Below are 20611 nucleotides of genomic sequence, written 5' to 3'. Positions count from 1 at the left end.
TTTTGATGTGGATTTGCCCGAGGAAACTTTCCTAATCGTAATCAGTGGACTGCCTCTTTTTTCTTTTCATTTTTGGACGGGGGACTGCCTCTTTGATTGTAAGCTCGACAGTCACAGCGACACAGTACTGTGCGGCTCCATAGTTCCATAGTCTCACATCTCTCTTCCGGTCTTGACGGTGGAAGGCAACGGCCATACACATGAACATGCGCTGGGCAGTACTATATGATGCAATGCATCTTGTAGAAGACTAGAATAGGTTGTGCAACACAATTACATTGATCGGTACACCAGACACGTATATATGATGTACAGAGGAGGGTCACAACCTCAACTATACAGATAAATTAAGAGGTGGGCTCAAGACACAATATACATATACACAATATATTCAACACCCCCCTCCCCCCCTCCCCCTTCCCCTTCCCGCCGCAGTCAAAGCGGCGGCGGAGATGCATAGACTGGAACGAAACTTCTCGAAGGTGGAAGTCGGCAGTCCCTTAGTCATCACATCGGCGAACTGTTGTGCGGTCGGAACATTGAGGACCCGAATGCGTCCAAGGGCCACCTGCTCACGCACGAAGTGAATGTCAAGCTCAATGTGCTTAGTCCGGCGATGATGAACGGGGTTGGCGGAAAGGTACACCGCAGAGACGTTGTCACAGTAGACAACCGTAGCCTGAAAGACATCATGATGCAACTCCTGAAGTAGCTATCGTAGCCAGGTGCACTCAGCGGCGGCGTTAGCCACTGCTCAGTACTCGGCCTCCGCGCTAGAGCGCGAAACGGTGGGTTCTTGCTTGGACGACCACGAGATTTGTGAAGGACCGAGGTAGACGCAGTAGCCAGAGGTGTCAGGGCAGCCGGCCCAGTCCACGTCATAATAGGCCACCATCTCCAGAGAAGTGGACGCCGTGAGAGTGAGCCCAAGGGCCATCGTGCCACGAATGTAGCGGAGAATCTATATCACGAGGGTCCAATGGGAGTCACGAGGGGCGTGCATATGAAGACACATTTGCCGAACAACATACTTAGATCCGGCCGGGTGAGAGTCAGATACTGAAGAGCACCAACAATGGACCGGTAGAACAGAGAGCATCCGATGCGGGCGAGCCCTCGAGAGCAGAAACCTTGGCCTTCGTGTCAAATGGACTTGCGACAGGGTGACAATTGAGCATGCCGACATGCTCAAGGAGCTCATGCGCATACTTCTGCTGATGAAGAAAGAAGCCGTCGGGTCGCCGAACAACCTCAATGCCAAGGAAATAATGTACATCGCCTAAGTCCTTGATGGCAAACTCATCACGCACCCAGAGAGTAATCTGGTGAAGAAGGCTGCGGAGGAGGCTGTCACAACGATGTCGTCGGCATAGAGGAGCAAATATGCAGTCGTGTCGCTACAGTGATAGACAAACAATGAGGCATCCGAGCGAGGAACGCTGAAGCCCAGTGTCTGAAGGAACGCAGCGATATGCTGGTACCAGGCGTGAGGTGCTTGCTCAAGCCCGTAGAGAGACTGGGACAGCAAACACACATGCCTAGGAAGAGATGCGTCGACGAAACCGGTGGGCTGCTCACAGTAAACCTGCTACTCAAGATGCCCATGGAAGAAGGTGTTGGAGACATCCATCCGATGAACCGGCCAGCCTCGGGAGACTGCCAGCTGGAGAACGGTGTGGATCGTGCCTGGTTTGACAACTGGTGCAAACGTCTCAGTGAAGTCGAGGCCAGCACGCTGCCGAAAATCGCAGACCACCGAGCGATCCTTGTAGCGCTCAAGTGTACCATCCGAGTGGGTCTTATGATGAAAGACCCACTTGCTGTTGATGACATTGGCGCGAGAAGGCCGGGGAGCCAGTGTCCAGGTACGGTTCCGCTGAAGAGCGTCGAACTCTTTCGGCATCGTAGCAAGCCAATGAGGATCACGAAGGGCTGATCTGGCGGACACAGGAATCACTGACAGCTCGGTGGTGGAGGAGGTGAGGAGATACTCGTCGTTGTTGTAGTACCGCAGACTTGGGCGGTGAATGTCGGCTCGAGCCCGAGAGAGGGGGCAAGACGACAACTTTAGGATGAGGCCCGAGGAGGCGGCCGGCGAGACCGCTGGCGAGGCGGCCGGCGAGGGTGCGGCACCCGAGGCAGTTGAGAAGGCGCGACACCTGAGGCGCCTGAGGCGGCGGGGGAGGCCGAGGCGGCCGGAGAGAGCGCCGGCGGCGAAGCCGGCGGGGACGGCGGCGACGGCGACGACGGCGTGGGGGCGTGAGGCGCAGCTTGTCCCACGGCGCGAGGACCACCAAAGCCAGGAGGCGGACCGAGAGCCGAGCGAGGATGTCCACCTGATGGGGTCGCTGAAGGGCCGCCGGTGGCCGTCGGCAACGGGGCGAAGAGAGATATCTGCCGCTGAAAAGGAAACACCTTCTCATCAAAGTAAACGTGTCGGGAGGTGAATACAACGATGTGAGACAGGATTGTAGCAGCGGTAGCCTTTTGTGTTAGGAGGGTAGCCGAGAAAGATGCAAGCGACGGAGTGGGGTGCAAGCTTATGAGGCACTGGCGGCGATGCTAGGGTAGCAGACACAGCCGAAGATGTGAAGCTCGTCATAAGAGGGCGGTGCACTGAAGAGGAGATGATGAGGTGCAAAGTTCCCGTGAGTACGACAAGGGCGGATGTTAATGAGGAGTGATGCGTTGACGAGAGCATCAGGCCAAAAGAGCGGGGGCACATTGGTATGAAAGAGAAGAGTCCGAACGCAGTCATTAAGAGTGCGAAGGACACGCTCAGCACGACCGTTCTGTTGCGAAGTGTATGGGCATGTGAGACGAAAAGTCGTGCCATGTGTGGTGAGGAGAGTGCGAACAGCTAAGTTGTCGAACTCGTTCCCATTATCTGTCTGAAACACGAGAATGGGACGACCAAACTGCGTGAAAACATAAGAGTAGAAAGCGGAGAGAGTGGAGATGACATCCAACTTACTAGGCAACGGGAAGGTCCACACATAGTGCGAAAAATCATCAAGTATAACAAGATAATAAAGATAGCCTGTATTACTTGCAACTGGAGAGGTCCAAACATCACTATGAATTAACTCAAACGGGTATGATGCAACATGAGAAGACGCCCTAAACAGAAGACGAGCATGTGTGCTGAGGCGACCTGCATGACACGAGTGATCCTCGATCGTATTACACGTGAAAGAAAAACGTTGGAGTATATGACGAAGGGTGTTGGGTTTGGGATGACCCAAGTGAGCATGCCAAAGATCCACTCCAGTGATGAGAGCAACAGGGGCGGCGGAGGTGGTGGAGGCGGTGGAGTGGACCGAGTAGAGCTCGTCGGGGCTGTCACATCGGTGGAGTATGCTACCTCTTGAGCACTGCGTTGCTTTTCCCTTGAAGAGGAAAGGGTGATGCAGCAAAGTAGCGTAAGTATTTCCCTTAGTTTTGAGAACCAAGGTATCAATCCAGTAGGAGGCCACACGCAAGTCCCTCGTACCTACACAAACAAATAAGAACCTCGTAACCAACGCGATAAAGGGGTTGTCAATCCCTTCACGGTCACTTCGAGATCGAGTGAGATCTGATAGATATGATAAGATAATATTTTTGGTATTTTTATAATAAAGATAAAAAGTAAAGATTGCAAAAAACGGTGCAAACAATAACATGGTAACGGGAGATTAATATGATGGAGAATAGACCCGGGGCCATAGGTTTCACTAGTGGCTTGTCTCGAGATAGTATAAGTATTACGGTGGGTGAACAAATTACTGTCGAGCAATTTATAGAAAAGCGAATAATTATGAGAATATCTAGGCATGATCATGTATATAGGCATCACGTCCGTGACAAGTAGACCGACTCATGCCTGGATCTACTACTATTACTCCACACATTGACCACTGTCCAGCATGCATCTAGAGTATTAAGTTCATAAGAACAGAGTAATGCATTAGGTGAGATGACATGATGTGGAGGGACAAACACAAGCAATATGATATAAACCCCATATTTTTATCCTCGATGGCAACAATACAATACGTGTCATTTCCCTTTATGTCACTGGGATCGAGCACCGCAAGATTGAACCCAAAGCTAAGCACTTCTCCCATTGCAAGAAAGATCAATCTAGTAGGCCAAACCAAACTGATAATTCGAAGAGACTTGCAAAGATAACCAATCATGCATAAAAGAATTCAGAGAAGATTCAAATATTGTTCATAGATAAACTTGATCATAAACCCACAATTCATCAGATCTCGACAAACACACCGCAAAAAGAGTTACATCGAATAGATCTCCAAGAAGATCGAGGAGAACATTATATTGAGATCCAAAGAGAGAGAAGAAGCCATCTATGTAATAACTATGGACCCGAAGGTCTGAAGTAAAATACTCACACATCATCGGAGGGGCCATGGAGTTGATGTAGAGGCCCTCCGTGATTGATGCCCCCTCCGGCGGAGCTCCGGAAAAGGCCCCAAGATGGGATCTCTTGGGTACAGAAGGTTGCGGCGGTGGAAATAGGGTTTCGTGGTGCTCCTGGATGTTTTCGGGGTATATGAATATATATAGGAGGAAGAAGTAGGTCGGTGGAGCAACGAGGGGCCCACGAGAGGGGAGGGCGCGCCCCCTGCTTCGTGGCCTCCTCGTTGGTTGCTTGACGTCCACTCCAAGTCCCACGGATCACGTTTGTTCCAAAAAATAACTCTCCCGAAGGTTTCATTCCGTTTGGATTCCGTTTGATATTCCTTTTCTGTGAAACACTGAAATAGGCAAAAAAACAGCAATTTGCACTAGGCCTTGGGTTAATAGGTTAGTCTCAAAATAATATAAAAGTGTAAAATAAATCTCATTAACATCCAAAATAGAATATATAATAGCATGGAACAATCAAAAATTATAGATACATTGGAGACGTATCAAGCATCCCCAAGCTTAATTCCTGCTCGTCCTCGAGTAGGTAAATGATAAAAACAAAATTTTTGATGTGGAATGCTTTCTATCATATTCTTCAATGTAATTTTCTTTATTGTGGCATGAATGTTCAGATCCGAAAGATTCAAGATAAAAGTTTAATGTTGACATAAAAATAATAATACTTCAAGCATACTAACTAAGCAATTATGTATTCTCAAAATAACATGGCAAAATAAAGTTCATCCCTACAAAATCATATAGTTTTTTCATGCTCCATTTTCGTCACACAAGAATGCTCTCATCATGCACAACCCCGATGACAAGCCAAGCAATTGTTTCACACTTTAGTAATCTCAAACTTTTTTCAACTTCCACGCAATACATAAGCGTGAGCCATAGATATAACACTATGGGTGGAATAAAATATGATGATGGGGGTTATGTGGAGAAGACAAAAAGGAGAAAGTCTCACATCGACGCGGCTAATCAATGGGCTAGGGAGATGCCCATCAATTGATGTCAATGTAAGGAGTAGGGATTGCCATGCAACGGATGCACTAGAGCTATAAATGTATGAAAGCTCAACAAAAAAACTAAGTGGATGTGCATCCAACTTGCTTGCTCACAAAGACCTAGGGCATTTGAGGAAGCCCATTGTTGGAATATACAAGCCAAGTTCTATAATGAAAAATTCCCACTGGTATATGAAAGTGACAAAACAAGAGACTCTACCATAAAGATCATGGTGCTACTTTGAAGCACAATTGTGGAAAAAAAAGGATAGTAGCATTGCCCCTTTTTATTTTCTTTTTATTTTTTTATTTTTTTTCTTTCTTTTTTGGGCCTTTTTTTATTTGACATTTCTCTCTTTTTTTATTTGGGACAATGCTCTATTAATGATGATCATCACACTTCTATTTATTTACAACTCGATACTAGAACAAAGTATGGCTCTATATGAATGCCTCCGGTGGTGTACCGGGATGGGCAATGAATCAAGAGTGACATGTATGAAAAAATATGAACGGTGGCTTTGCCACAAATACGATGTCAACTACATGATCATGCAACGCAATATGACAATGATGATGCGTGTCATGATGAACGGAATGGTGAAAAGTTGCATGGCAATATATCTCGGAATGGCTATGGAAATGCCATAATAGGTAGGTATGGTGGCTGTTTTGAGGAAGATATAAGGAGGTTTATGTGTGACAGAGCATATCATATCACGGGGTTTGGATGCACCGGCGAAGTTTGCACCAACTCTCGAGGTGAGAAAGGGCAATGCACGGTACCGAAGAGGCTAGCAATGATGGGATGGGTGGGAGTGGGTATAATCCATGGACTCAACATTAGTCATAAAGAACTCACATACTTATTGCAAAAATGTACAAGTCATCAAAAACCAAGCATTACATGCATGCTTCTAGGGGGATAGATTGGTATGAAAAGACCATCGCTCGTCCACGACCGCCACTTATAAGGAAGACAATCAAATAACACCTCATGTTTCAAATTTGTTACACAACGGTTACCGCAGTGCATGCTACGGGACTTGCAAACTTCAACATAAGTATTTATCAAATTCACAACTAATCAAATAGCACACTCTAATATCACCACCTTTATATCTCAAAACAATTATCAAGTATCAAACTTCTCCTAGTACTCAACGCACTTTTTATGAAAGTTTTTATTATACCGATCTTGGATGCCTATTATATTAGGACTATATTCATAACCAAAGCAAATTACCATGCTGTTCTAAAGGACTATCAAATTAATATAAGTTAAGCATGAGAGATCAATTATTTCTATAACATAAAACCACCACCGTGCTCTAAAAGATATAAGTGAAGCACTAGAGCAAAATTATCTAGCTCAAAAGATATAAGTAAAGCACACAGAGTATTCTAATAAATTCAAATTCATGTGTGTCTCTCCCATAAGGTGTGTACAACAAGGATGATTGTGGTAAACTAAAAGCAAAGACTCAAATCATACAAGACGCTCCAAGCAAAACACATATCGTGTGGTGAATAAAAATATAGCTCCAAGTAAAGTTACCGACGGACGAAGACGAAAGAGGGGATGCCTTCCAGGGCATCCCCAAGCTTAGGCTTTTGGTTGTCCTTGGATTTTACCTTGGGGTGCCTTGGTCATCCCCAAGCTTAGGCTCTTGTCACTCCTTGTTTCATAATTCATCAAATCTTTACCCAAAACTTGAAAACTTCACAACACAAAACTTAGACAGAAAATCTCATGAGCTCCGTTAGCGAAAGAAAACAAAACACCACTTCAAGGTACTGTAATGAACTCATTCTTTATTTATATTGGTGTTAAACCTACTGTATTCTAACTTCTCCATGGTTCATACCCTCCGGTACTACTCATAGATTCATCAAAATAAGCAAACAACACGCGAAAAATAGAATCTGTCAATAACAGAACAGTCTGTGGTAATCTGTAGGTTTCGAATACTTCTGGAACCCCAAAAAATATAAATTAAATTGCAGGACATGAGGAATTTATCTATTAATCATCTGAAAACATAATTAACTAAATAGCACTCTCCAGTAAAAAATGGCAGCAAATCTCGTGAGCGCTAAAGTTTCTGTTTTTTACAGCAAGATCGCAAAGACTTTCCCCAAGTCTTCCCAAAGGTTCTACTTGGCACAAACACTAACTAAAACCATAAAACCACATCTAAACATAGGCTAGATGAATTATTTACTACTAAACAGAATCAAAAAGCAAGGAACAAAAATAAAATTTGGTTGCCTCCCAACAAGCGCTATCGTTTAACGCCCCTAGCTAGGCATAAAAGTAAGGATAGATCTAGGTATTGTCATCTTTGGCATGCAATCCATAAATGGCTCTCTTAATAGATTCATAAGGTAATTTAATGTTCTTTCTAGGTAAGTGTTCCATGCCTTTCCTTAACGGAAATTGAAATCTAATATTCCCTTCTTTCATAACAATAATTGCACCAATCGTTCTAAGGAAACGTCTACCAAGAATAATAGGACATGAAGGATTGTAATCTATATCAAGGAAAATGAAATATACGGGCACATAATTCCTATTTGCAACAATAAGAACATCATTAATTCTTTCCATAGGTTTCTTAATGGTGGAATCCGCAAGATGCAAGTTTGAAGAACAATCATCAAATTCACGGAAACCTAGCAAATCACAGAAGGATTTAGGAATCGTGGAAACACTAGCACCCAAATCACACAACACATAGCATTCATGATCTTTAATTTTAATTTTAATAGTAGGTTCCCACTCATAGTAAAGTTTTCTAGGGATAGAAACTTCCAATTCAAGTTTTTCTTCATAAGATTGCATTAAAGCATCAACGATATGTTTAGTAAAAGCCTTATTTTGACTATAAGCATGCGGAGAATTTAGCACGGATTGCAACAAGGAAATACAATCTATTAAAGAGCAATTATCATAATTAAATTCCTTGAAATCCAATATAGTGGGTTCATTGCTACCTAAAGTTTTGACCTCTCCACTCCCACTTTTATTAATTTTTGCATCAAGATCTAAAAACTCCGAATCATTGGGACGTCTTCTAACTAAAGTTGACTCATCTCCAGTCCCATCATTAACAAGATTCATATTGCAAAACAAAGATTTAATAGGGGACACATCAATTACTTTCAGATCTTCATCATTATTATTATGGAAACTAGAAGAACACGCTTTCACAAAGCAATCTTTCTTAGCACGCATCCTAGCGGTTCTTTCTTTGCACTCATCAATGGAAATTCTCATTACTTTGAGAGACTCATTGATATCATGCTTAGGTGGGATAGATCTAAGTTTCAAAGAATCAACATCAAGAGAAATTATATCCATGTTCCTAGCTAACTCATCAATCTTAGAGAATTTTTCTTTAATCAAAGCATTGAAACTTTTTTGCAAACTAATAAATTATTTAATATTAGATTCAAAATCAGAGGGTATATTATTATAATTTCCATAAGAGTTGTTGTAGGAACTACCATAATAATTACATGAATTACTAGGAAACGACCTAGGATTAAAATTACGTACCTCTATACGCGTTATTACCAAAATTGTTCCTACCAACAAAATTCACATCCATAGATTCGTTATTATTTTCAATCAAAGTAGACAAAGGCATATCATTAGGATCGGAAGAAACACTCTTATTAGCAAACAATTTCATAAGTTCATCCATCTTTCCACTCAAAACATTAATTTCTTCTATTGCATGCACCTTTTTACTAGTAGATCTTTCAGTGTGTCATTGAGAATAATTGACCATAATATTATCTAGGAGTTTAGTAGCTTCTCCTAAAGTGATTTCCATAAAAGGGCCTCCCACGGCCGAATCTAAAAGATTTGTAGAAGCAAAATTCAATCCGGCATATTTTTTTGTATAATCATCCAAAGATTCAAACCATGAGTAGGGCAATTACGGATCATTAATTTCATCATTTCCCAAGATTGTGCAACATGCTCATGATATAGTTATTTAAAGTTCATAATATCATTCCTAAGAGAGATGATCTTAGCGGAAGGACAAATACATAGAGATAAAAGCATCTTTGCACTTATTCCATGAATCAATACTATTTTTAGGCAAAGATGAAAACCAAGTTTTAGCACGGTCTCTAAGAGAAAACGGAAATAACTTCAGTTTAACAATATCATTGTCCACATCTTTCTTCTTTTGCATATCACATAAATCAACAAAGCTATTTAGACGGGTAGCAGCATCTTCACTAGGAAGGCCGGCGAATTGATCTTTCATGACAAGATTCAGTAAAGCAGCATTAATTTCACAAGATTCAGCATCGGTAAGAGGAGCAATCGGAGTGCTAAGAAAATCATTGTTGTTGGTATTGGCAAAGTCACACAATTTAGTATTATCTTGAGCCATCATGACAAACAAGCAATCGAACACACAAGCAAACAAGAAGCGAGCAAAAAGAGTCAAACTAGAAAAGAGAAGGGGAACGGAAAAAGAGGACGAATAAAACGGCAAGGGTGAAGTAGGGGAGAGGAAAACGAGAGGCAAATGGCAAATAATGTAATGCGAGGGAAAAGAGTTTGTGATGGGTACTTGGTACGTCTTGATTTGTGGGTAGACTCCCCGGCAACGGCGCTAGAAATCCTTCTTGCTACCTCTTGAGCACTGCGTTGGTTTTCCTTTGAAGAGGAAAGGGTGATGCAGCAAAGTAGCGTAAGTATTTCCCTCAGTTTTGAGAACCAAGGTATCAATCCAGTAGGAGGCCACACGCAAGTCCCTCATACCTACACAAACAAATAAGAACCTCGCAACCAACGCGATAAAGGGGTTGTCAATCCTTTCACAGTCACTTACAAGAGTGAGATCTAATAGATATGATAAGATAATATTTTTGGTATTTTTATGATAAATATAAAAAGTAAAGATTGCAAAATAAACGGTGCAAAGAATAAATTGGTAACGGGAGATTAATATGATGGAGAATAGACCCGGGGGCCATAGGTTTCACTAGTGGCTTGTCTCAAGATAGCATAAGTATTACGGTGGGTGAACAAATTACTGTCGAGTAATTGATAGAAAAGCAAATAATTATGAGAATATCTAGGCATGATCATGTATATAGGCATCACGTCCATGACAAGTAGACCGACTCCTGCCTGCATCTACTACTATTACTCCACACATCGACTGCTATCCAGCATGCATCTAGAGTATTAAGTTCATAAGAACAGAGTAACGCATTAGGTGAGATGACATGATGTAGAGGGATAAACTCAAGCAATATGATATAAACCCCATCTTTTTATCCTCGATGGCAACAATACAATACTTGTCGTTTCCCTTTCTGTCACTGGGATCGAGCACCGCAAGATTGAACCCAAAGCTAAGCATGTCTCTCATTGCAAGAAAGATCAATCTAGTAGGCCAAACCAAACTGATAATTCGACGAGACTTGCAAAGATAACCGAACATGCATAAAAGAATTCAGAGAAGATTCAAATATTGTTCATAGATAAACTTGATCATAAACCCACAATTCATCGGATCTCGACAAACACACCGCAAAAAGAGTTACATCGAATAGATATCCAAGAAGATCGAGGAGAACATTGTATTGAGATCCAAAGAGAGAGAAGAAGTCATCTAGCTAATAACTATGAACCCAAAGGTCTGAAGTAAACTACTCACACATCATCGGAGGGGCCATGGAGTTGATGTAGAGGCCCTCCGTGATCGATGCCCCCTCTGGCGGAGCTCTAGAAAAGGCCCCAAGATGGGATCTCTTGGGTACAGAAGGTTGCGGCGGTGTAAATAGGGTTTCGTGGTGCTCCTAGATGTTTTTGGGGTATATGAATATATATAGGAGGAAGAAGTAGGTCGGTGGAGCAACGAGGGGCCCACGAGGGGGGAGGCGCGCCCCCTGCCACGTGGCCTCCTCGTTGGTTTCTTGACGTCCACTCCAAGTCCCACGTATCACGTTTGTTTCAAAAATAACTCTCCCGAAGGTTTCATTCCGTTTGGATTCCGTTTGGTGTTCCTTTTCTGCGAAACACTAAAATAGGCAAAAAAACAGCAATTTGCATTGGTCGTCGGGTTAATAGGTTAGTCCCAAATATAATATAAAAGTGTAAAATAAATCTCATTAACATCCAAAACAGAATATATAATAGCATGGAACAATCAAAAATTATAGATACGTTGGAGACGTATCAGAGTACCATCCGGGTACGAGCGTCCATAACAGAAAAACCACATTCGTCAAACTCAACGGTAACAGGATTTTCACGTGTAAAAGAACGAACAGAGACAAGATTTTTAATAAGATTAGGAGAAACTAAGATGTTAGATAATGACCATGGAGTAGAAGTAGATGGAAAAGATGCAAGTCCTATGTGAGTAATGGGAATGGAGGAACCGTCACCGATGGTGATGCGAGCAGAAGTGTGGACGGGATAGGAGGTGTGGAGGTTACCGGGATGAGCGGCCATATGCGCGGTAGCTCCAGTGTCTGTATACTAGTCGCCGCCGCCGGTATAGGTGGACGATGAGGGAGCAGAGTGCGGGGCCGCCAAGAGAGCCGGGTCCCACGGCGCCGGTGGGAGTGCAGGCTGCTGGAGTGGGCCCGTCAGGGGGAGCAGCGACATCCCACCTGGCTGCGGCGGCTGGCCGTAGGAGAGGGCCCCGTAAGGCGCCGCATAGGGCTATGGCATGGCGTAGAACGCCTGATGGGACGGAGGCCGCGCGCCGAGGATACCCGGTGCAGGGGCGCGGGGAACCGATTTTTTTTCAAAACTATCATGTTTTTTGTAGCAATTTCAGAAACTATAGCGCAGAATGAAAAAAACGCAAAAGTAGTAGCCCGTCGGCCAGGGTGTGGCCGAAGTAGGCTTTTCGGCCGCGCTTGGGCCGAAAACTCTCTGGCCGAAAAGTACTACTTCGGCCAGAGCTAGGCCGAAGTAGTACTTTTCGGCCACACTGTGACCGAAAAGTACTATTTCGGCCTAGCTCTGGCCGAAAAGTACTACTTCGGCCTAGCTGTGGCCGACGGGGTACTAGTTTTGGTTTTTTGCATTACGTCCTATAGTTTCCGAAATTGCTACAAAAAACATGATAGTTTTGAAAAAAAATCCGGGGAACCGGCATGGAGTAGGCATGCGCAATGCCAGTCCAAGGATTTTGGCCGGCATACCACGGGGCTGGCTGGTACTGCTCCTGCTGGGGGCGAGCGGTTCCTTCCTGAGCGCCAGTGCCCTACTGCTGCTTGCGGCCCAAGTTAGCAGTCGGCGGGGGTGGCGGGAAGGGGGCGGCCGGCGCCTGAGGGAAGGCCGGCGCGGGACGTGGTGGCGGCGCCGAGCCCCCGCGGGTGCCAGCGACGAGAGCGGTGTGGCTCGCCCGAGTCCGGGCCATCTTCATCCATCGCTCCTCCATCTTGAGGTACGCCACCACCTTGGCAAAGCTGATGAAGGTGAGATTGGAGCGGCGTTTCCAAAGTCCTCGTTGAGGCCGACGGTGAGGGTGCTGATGAGGAGCTCGTCGCCGACCATCTCACAGAGATCGCGGAGCTCATCAGCAAGATTTTTGAGGCACGTGCAAAAATCACTAATGGACGAGTCAAGTTGCTGGCACCCGTAGCACTTGCCGTGGAGGAGGACCTTGTGCTGCAGTTTGTTGTCGGTGAAGAGGCCGTTGAGCTTGGTCCAGACGGCGTAGGCGTCGTCGTCGTCATCCACCACCGTGTGGAAGATGTCGTTGGAGATGGTGAGGTAGAACTAGTGGATGGTGGTGGCGTCGATGATCATCCACTCCTCGTCGTGAATCATGAGGCTCGAGTCCACGGTGCCATCGACGTGGCCGTGGAGCAGGTACTCGCGAAACACCAAGAAGAAGTACCACTTCCAAGTGGAGCAGGACGCGGTGGATTGATCAAGCACCACCGGAACGCGCTCGTGGATGTTGAGATCACGGATGAGGGTGACATCGGGACCGGCGAAGGGGTTGAAGACGGTGGAGGAGGAGGAACTCATGGCGCAGCGAGGAGGGAGGGGGGAGGCGCGGCGCGGGTGGAGTGGCTAGGGTTAGGGTTCGGCGCGGGTGGTGTAGGCGGGTAGGTTTGGCGCGGGGTGGGAAGGAAGGAGCAGTCTGGCGTGGGCAGGAAGGGTGCGGAAGCTGGGGGTCGCGACGGCGACCGACGGCGGCGGCGGTGGGTGGCGTGATGGATGGTGGGAGGGCGACGGCGACTAGCAGCGGTGGCGGCGACCAGAAAGCCCGGCGGCGGTGGTGGCTAGGTCTAGGAACTTTTTGCGATAGAAACCATATAGAAGACTAGAATAGGCTGTGCGACACAATTGCAGTGATCGGTGCATTAGATACGTATATACGATGTAAAAAAAGGCTATAACCTTAACTTTTTTTTTTGGAAAAACTATAACCTTAATTATACAGATGAACTATAAGATAGGCCCAAAACATAATATACACGTGCACAATATGTTCAACACATCTCAACAACAGCAAGAGATGCAATATATTCAACTTTCTGCGATAGATACCATGTAGAAGACTAGGATAGGTTGTGCAACACAATTGCATTGATAGGTGCACCAAATACGTATATATGATGTATAAAGAAGAGTCATAACATCAACTATACAGATGAACTAAGAGATTGACCCAAAACATAATATACACCTACACAATATATTCAACACATCTCAACAACAGCAAGGGATGCAAGTTGACGAGCATCATCTCAGTCTCGTGGTACCAAAAATAGTGACCACGTGTCCCGCACTCCCGCTCCGGGTGTTGTATAGGACTCCGGAGGATCTCGTTTCGCCATATAATGGCTTGCGGCCATCTGCGTGATCAGCGAGGCATCGGTGGATTGTTCGCCTAAGGAAATTAATTAGTTTGGCGTGGATCACAGCAGCAGTATCGTGGGAATACGTAGCTCGATTAATCAAATCCAACTGCTTATATTCCCATATGCACGGCAGATCACAGCAGCCTGGCATCACAGATCACGGCAGAGACTATCCGTGCACGCGCCACGCCACGTGGGTCTAGCACCTTCACTACTCCTACTTGCATTGCCCGGCGTTGACCTCGTCGGCACCTGCCGGCCGGCCGTACCAAGTGTGTGGATGCAGCCATGCAGGTCCCGTCACTAGATAGCAGCTCCCGCGATGTTGGTGCCATCTATTGTAATTTTGCAGTTATGTTTTGGTGTTTTGGTGTTTTGATGAAGATATTGTGGTTTGACGACAATGCACTTGTAAGGGATTATCTCCGGCCCAATTATATTCAGTGCCCATGGCTTTGCATATTTTTTGATGGGCGACTGAAGATGGTTTCTGAAACTTATGAAGGTTGTCAAATTCATGAAGGGTGGCATGCATGCACATGTGAGATCACGTGCGCATTCGGTGTATTGTTGGTGACACCATGTTTATCGGGCATGTTTTGCACAGAGTATGCCTCACAAGGAAAATCGACACCTTGGTTACAAAAAAGAATCCCAAAAGAGCATGCTTGGACAGAGTACGTCTAGCGAAGGAAATCGACACCGTAGTTACAAAAAAATAATTCTAGAAACAGAAACAGCACCACAAGGAAATACCATAAAGTATTACGTACGTTTTTGTTCCAGGATAAAAAGATGAACTATAAACATTGTGGTTCTGTGGCATCTCATAGGTCATTGTTCAAAGGAGGGGAAAATGTTGAAGTTACTCCCAAGTTGTTATTGACTGAGAGGAAGAAGGGGAGTCCTTTCCCACATTCTGGGCACCCAAAACCATTAACTGGTTTCGGTCCCTAGCCCATCAGCACCAACAACTACAATTGTTCCATTGCCCATCAGCACCTCACGTGTAAAAGCATGTATGTACCTTTGTTGGATGCATGATAAGAGAAACGATGCTAGTGTTGGAAGACCTCTATTGTCAGCTACCTTGAGGGGTATGTCGGCGGTACTCATGCTCTCCTACATCGTCTTTGTTGCACCTCCACCATAGGCAGCCACCAGGGTCATGCCGGCGAGGCTCCTAAACCCTAAGATTGCCTATGCACGACTATGCTGTTGCGGCTTTACTTTTTTTTCATCATGCCTGCAGCAAGCAAGCAAACGAAGGATTTTAAATGTGTTGTTCTAATCACATGCGCATCTGGTGGGCTGTTGGTGCCGTTTTTTGGATGACACCCACATCAAAAACATCACGGACCAATTTGTGGTTGGATAGTTAGGAGAACAGTAGTATCATCAGTCCACGAGAGTTGAAGTCTTGATGCCTAACTATGAGACGCCTACAACACTATATTATACTTAAAAATTCTGGATTTTTTTCAAAAAACACAATGCACCAGCCGCGAATCGGACCCAGGTATGTAGCGTGGCTTTGATTATAAGCTCGACATGACGATACAGTACCGTACGTGCAGCTCTCGCATCTTTGCTGACTGTCGTTTTGCTCCGTACTACTTCCATAATCTCACGTCTCTCTTTGTCCCTAGCTCTTTACCACGTCAGGCGGCCATCCAAATCAACATGCGCACGGCAGTATGATGTGACATGCATATCTTTTATTTTTGATTAATAGTACGATGACATGCATTTGCACAAAACACCGAATAAGGACCATGTGTCCGGCTCCGGGGGTTGTATAGGACTCTGGAGTATCTCGTTTCGCCGCCATGAATCTGTGGAATCAGCAAGATATAGAAGCGCATGATGTCTGCTCTATTCTCCCATGAATACTATCTTCGTCATGGTTTATTAGTCCCTCTCGTACTTTTTGAAGTCATACTTTGATCATTATTTTAACTAATAAAATGCAAGTTATAGGTAGCAAATATAATATCATCAAAAACTATATTTAAATACGTTTAGTGATATAATTTTTGATGACATGCATTAATATTTTTTAATTAAATTCGTGGCATAAATTACAAAGAAGACTAATAAACCAGGATGAATGTAGTATCAATTAGTCTGGCGTGTACGGGGAATCACAGCAACAGTATTGTAGGACCGCTGGGATAAATATGCGAATCGAAGGTATATAGTCGATGGGAATCGGTACTAGCTTGATTTCACTCGCTTAATCAATCCAGCTGCTTATATTCCCATGTTCACGGCAGATCACAGCAGCCTGGCATCACTGATCACGGCGGAGGCTATCGTGCACGCGCCACGCCACGTGGGTCTCGCACCTTAGCTACTTGCATTCCGCGGCGTTGACCTCGTCTGCGTCTCCCGGCCGGCCCGCCGGCCGTACTAGCACTGCCAGTACGGTGTATACATGCACTTCCCTTCCGTCACTTGATAGCAGCTCGCGCTGATATATATTACTACCTGGGTAGAGAGAGAGAGAGAGAGAGAGAGAGAGAGAGAGAGAGAGGTGCTAGGTGCAGCAAGGCAGGTTAGTAGGTAGCAGCAATGGCGGCGGCGGAGAGCCTGGCCGTGGAGAGCGGCACCGGGCGGCAGGAGTACGTGCAGGACGGCTCGGTGGATCTCCGGGGCAACCCCGTGCTCCGCTCCAAGAGGGGTGGCTGGACCGCCTGCTCCTTCATCGTAGGTAGGTACCATCCATCACCGACCAGCCAGTGCATCACGCACACACATGCTTGCTTCTGTTCCTCATGCAGCCAGTCCATCCATCATCCATGGCAGTGTACGAGCTGTTCGAGCGGATGGCGTACTACGGGATCGCGTCCAACCTCTTCGTCTACCTCACCGAGAAGATGCACCAGGGCACGGTGGAGGCATCCAACAACGTCACCAACTGGTCCGGCGTCGTCTTCATCACGCCCCTGATCGGCGCCCACCTCGCCGACGCCTATCTCGGCCGCTATTGGACCTTCGTCATCGGCTCCGCCATATATTTCATGGTAACCAACCCTCTCCTCTCCTAACTAGATTTTCCAATCGGTGGCTACGGCGGAGTCCTCGAGGGTCGAATCGGGATTTGTACCGTATTTTTATTTAATCACACACAAGTTTCTTGAACAATAGAACAACGATACTGGGGACTAATCATTTGTCAACACGTCGAATATGAATTGCATGTCGTGTAAGCAAAACATACACACAACGACACATGCATGCACACACAAAAGAGAAAATAAAAAGACTAACACACGAAAAAAGAAAATGACTGAAAAAGTAAAAAATGTCTAAAAATATGTTTTAGACAACGAAATAGGAAAACCGGCTAAATTAACTAAGTAGTACTATGTAGTACTCCCTCCGATCTAAAATAAGTGTCATGGTTTAGTTGAAATATACTTGCTCTGGAAGAAAAAAAAAGTGAGACTAGAAATGATGTCCATGCCTTGATGCAGGGGATGCTGCTGCTGACGCTGGCTGTGACGGTGGGAGCGCTCAAGCCTCCGCCATGCGTCGACAAACTTTGTCCGTCGCCGTCAGCCCTGCAGGTCGGCGTCTACTTTGGCGGGCTGTACATCGTCGCCTTGGGCAACGGCGGCACGAAGCCTAACATCTCGACCATGGGCGCGGACCAGTTCGACGACTTCGAGGCCCGGGAGAAGACCCACAAGCTCTCCTTCTTCAACTGGTGGATGTTCACCATCTTCACGGGCATCCTTTTCTCCTCAACAGTCCTCGTCTACCTCCAGGACAACGTGAGCTGGTCCGTCGGCTATGGCATCCCCACTCTCGGCCTCGTCGTCTCCATCGTCATCTTCCTCGTCGGCACGCCTATGTACCGCCACAAGGTGCCTCAGGGCAGCGCGATCACGCGCATTGGCAAGGTGCTCGCCTCCGCGCTGTGCAAACAGCGCCTACCCTTGCCGGCGAACGCCGATGAGCTGCATGAGCTGGAGCAAGAGGCGTACACGAGGAAGCACAAGTTCCGGATGGAATCCACGAACGACATGTGGTTCCTCAACAAGGCGTCTGTGAAGGACGTCGGTGGCGCGTCCTCGACCTCAAAATGGAGCCTCTGCACGGTGACGGAGGTGGAGGAGACGAAGCAGATCTTGAAGCTGGTCCCTTTTGTCGTGACCATGTTCGTGCCGTGCACGCTCATCGCTCAGACCAACACCCTGTTCGTGAAGCAGGGCACCACCATGAATCGGCACATGGGGCCACACTTCGAGATCCCGCCGGCCAGCCTCGGCGCGTTCGTCACGCTCGCCATGCTCATCACCAGCGTGGTCTACGACCGGCTCTTCGTCAAGGCCGCACGAAGGTACACCAATAACCCAAGAGGCATCACCCTCCTCACGAGGATGGGCATCGGGCAGGTGATCCAAGTCGTGACGATGGCGACGGCGGCGCTCACCGAGAACCGGCGCCTGAGCTACGCGCGCAGCCTTGGGCTGGACGTGACCGGCGGCCAGCTCCCCCTCACCATCTTCGTCCTCCTGCCGCAGTACGTGCTGATGGGCCTGGCGGACGGGTTCGTGCTCGCGGGCGAGATCGAGTTCTTCTACGACCAGGCGCCCGAGAGCATGAAGAGCCTCGGCACGGCACTGTCGCTCACGGCGTACGGCGTGGGCAACGTCCTTAGCAGCTTCTTCCTGTCGCTGGTGGCGCGGGTGACGCGCGAGAGGACCGGCAAAGCCTGGGTCTCCAACAACCTCAACGCCTCACACCTCGACTATTACTACGCGTTCCTCACGTTGCTCGCGGTCGCCAACTGTGTCGCCTTCGCTCTCCTCGCTAGCAGGTACAAGTACAAGGTGGAGTCTACTAAGACCATCGACGTCGGCGTGGACGTGCAGCTCAAGCGGCTAGGCCGCCAAGAAGATTCACTATGAGTCAATGGCTTGACACTAAAATATAGTCCATCCGTTCCAAATTACTTGTGGTGAAAATGAATGCATCTAGATGTATTTATAGTTTTAAATATATCTATTTCTATGCATTTCTGTGATAAGTGGTTCGGGACGAAGGGAGTAGAAAGTGAAGTATTCCAAGTGTATTGATCTAACCATGGTGCGCGGAGTATACGTAGTGTCAAGAAGTGCTTCACACTGTAAAGGAAAAATAGAAAATCCGAATTATTGCATGTGTATTGGTCAATCCATCATAGGGTATATATAGTTTATGAGTCTTTTTACGTACCTACTCCTAAAAAGTACGAACCGTCCATTATAGGTAAGGCAATGGCCTAGATCCACCGATACTACTTCTTTTGATAAAGGTTGAATTTTATCAGTGTTTTGATCGCTTCAGGGTCTTTTTCTCTCCCTGAGGCATAGAGATCTGAAGCGGGTGCTTTTTCCGCCGCTCCAACATAGCCTAGTTTTTATAGTCAGCTGACTCGGCTCTATTTTACTTGCTCTCATCGTCTCGTGGTGTACTACTTGCCTTGCCACCCTGTCTCATGGACTAGCCACATGGCGGAAGCGGCTCGCAGAAGGTGGCATGCGGTAGGGAATAGCCAAAGCAGCGGCGGAGAAGCAAAACAATGCGGAGACCGATCGTTGAGAACTCGACACAGTCCCCTGGATCCAAATCTCTAGTTCTCGTGTTGCACACACATATATAGACGCATGGAGTTGTTGGTCAATGCAGTCCTCTCGTCCAGCTCTATCAGATTAATTCCTGTCCAAGTCTCATTGAGCATGATCACTTGTTCTGAGATGTGAACTACATACATACTACTTCCAAAGTTGCTATGGAGAGCCGGCATGTCCAGAACCGGCAAATGGAGCCAAGGTTTTGTTTTTTTACCGGGCCCGAACTAAATGGACGAAATCCACTATTTTGAAAACTCCGGAAAATTCAAACGAAATGCACAAACTAAAATTTGAAATTTAAAACAAATGCGCCGAAGAGCATGAAGAGCCTTGGCACAGGGCTGTCACTCACGGCGTACGGCGTGGGCAACGTCCTTAGCAGCTTCCTCTTGTCGCTGGTGGCGTGGGTGACGCGCGAGAGGACGGGCAAACCTTGGGTGTCAAACAACCTCAACGCCTCACACCTCGACTATTACTACGCATTCCTCATGTTGCTCGCCATCGCCAACTGTGTCATCTTTGCTGCGCTCGCCAGCAGGTACAAGTACAAGGTGGAGTCTACTAAGACCATCGCCATCGACGTGGACGTGCAGCCGAAGCGCTATCCGCAAAGAAGATTTACTCTAAGTCAATGGCTTGACATTGTTAAAAAAGGTGTGGCAACCTAAAGCAACCTAAAATATCTTACAA

At 46.4% G+C, this 20611-nt stretch overlaps 1 pseudogene; it reads left to right on the top strand.

Annotated features, from left to right (window-relative positions):
• The first annotated feature begins 16831 nt into the window (after window positions 1–16831).
• On the top strand, window positions 16832–19229 carry LOC125516407 (protein NRT1/ PTR FAMILY 5.2-like; annotated as a pseudogene).
• The last annotated feature ends 1382 nt before the right edge of the window (window positions 19230–20611 follow it).

The sequence above is a fragment of the Triticum urartu genome, chromosome 6A (assembly GCF_056163025.1).
Source record: "Triticum urartu cultivar PI428250 chromosome 6A, HENAU_Tu73, whole genome shotgun sequence".
Taxonomy (NCBI): domain Eukaryota; kingdom Viridiplantae; phylum Streptophyta; class Magnoliopsida; order Poales; family Poaceae; genus Triticum; species Triticum urartu.
This window is presented reverse-complemented; position numbering and strand designations above follow the sequence as displayed.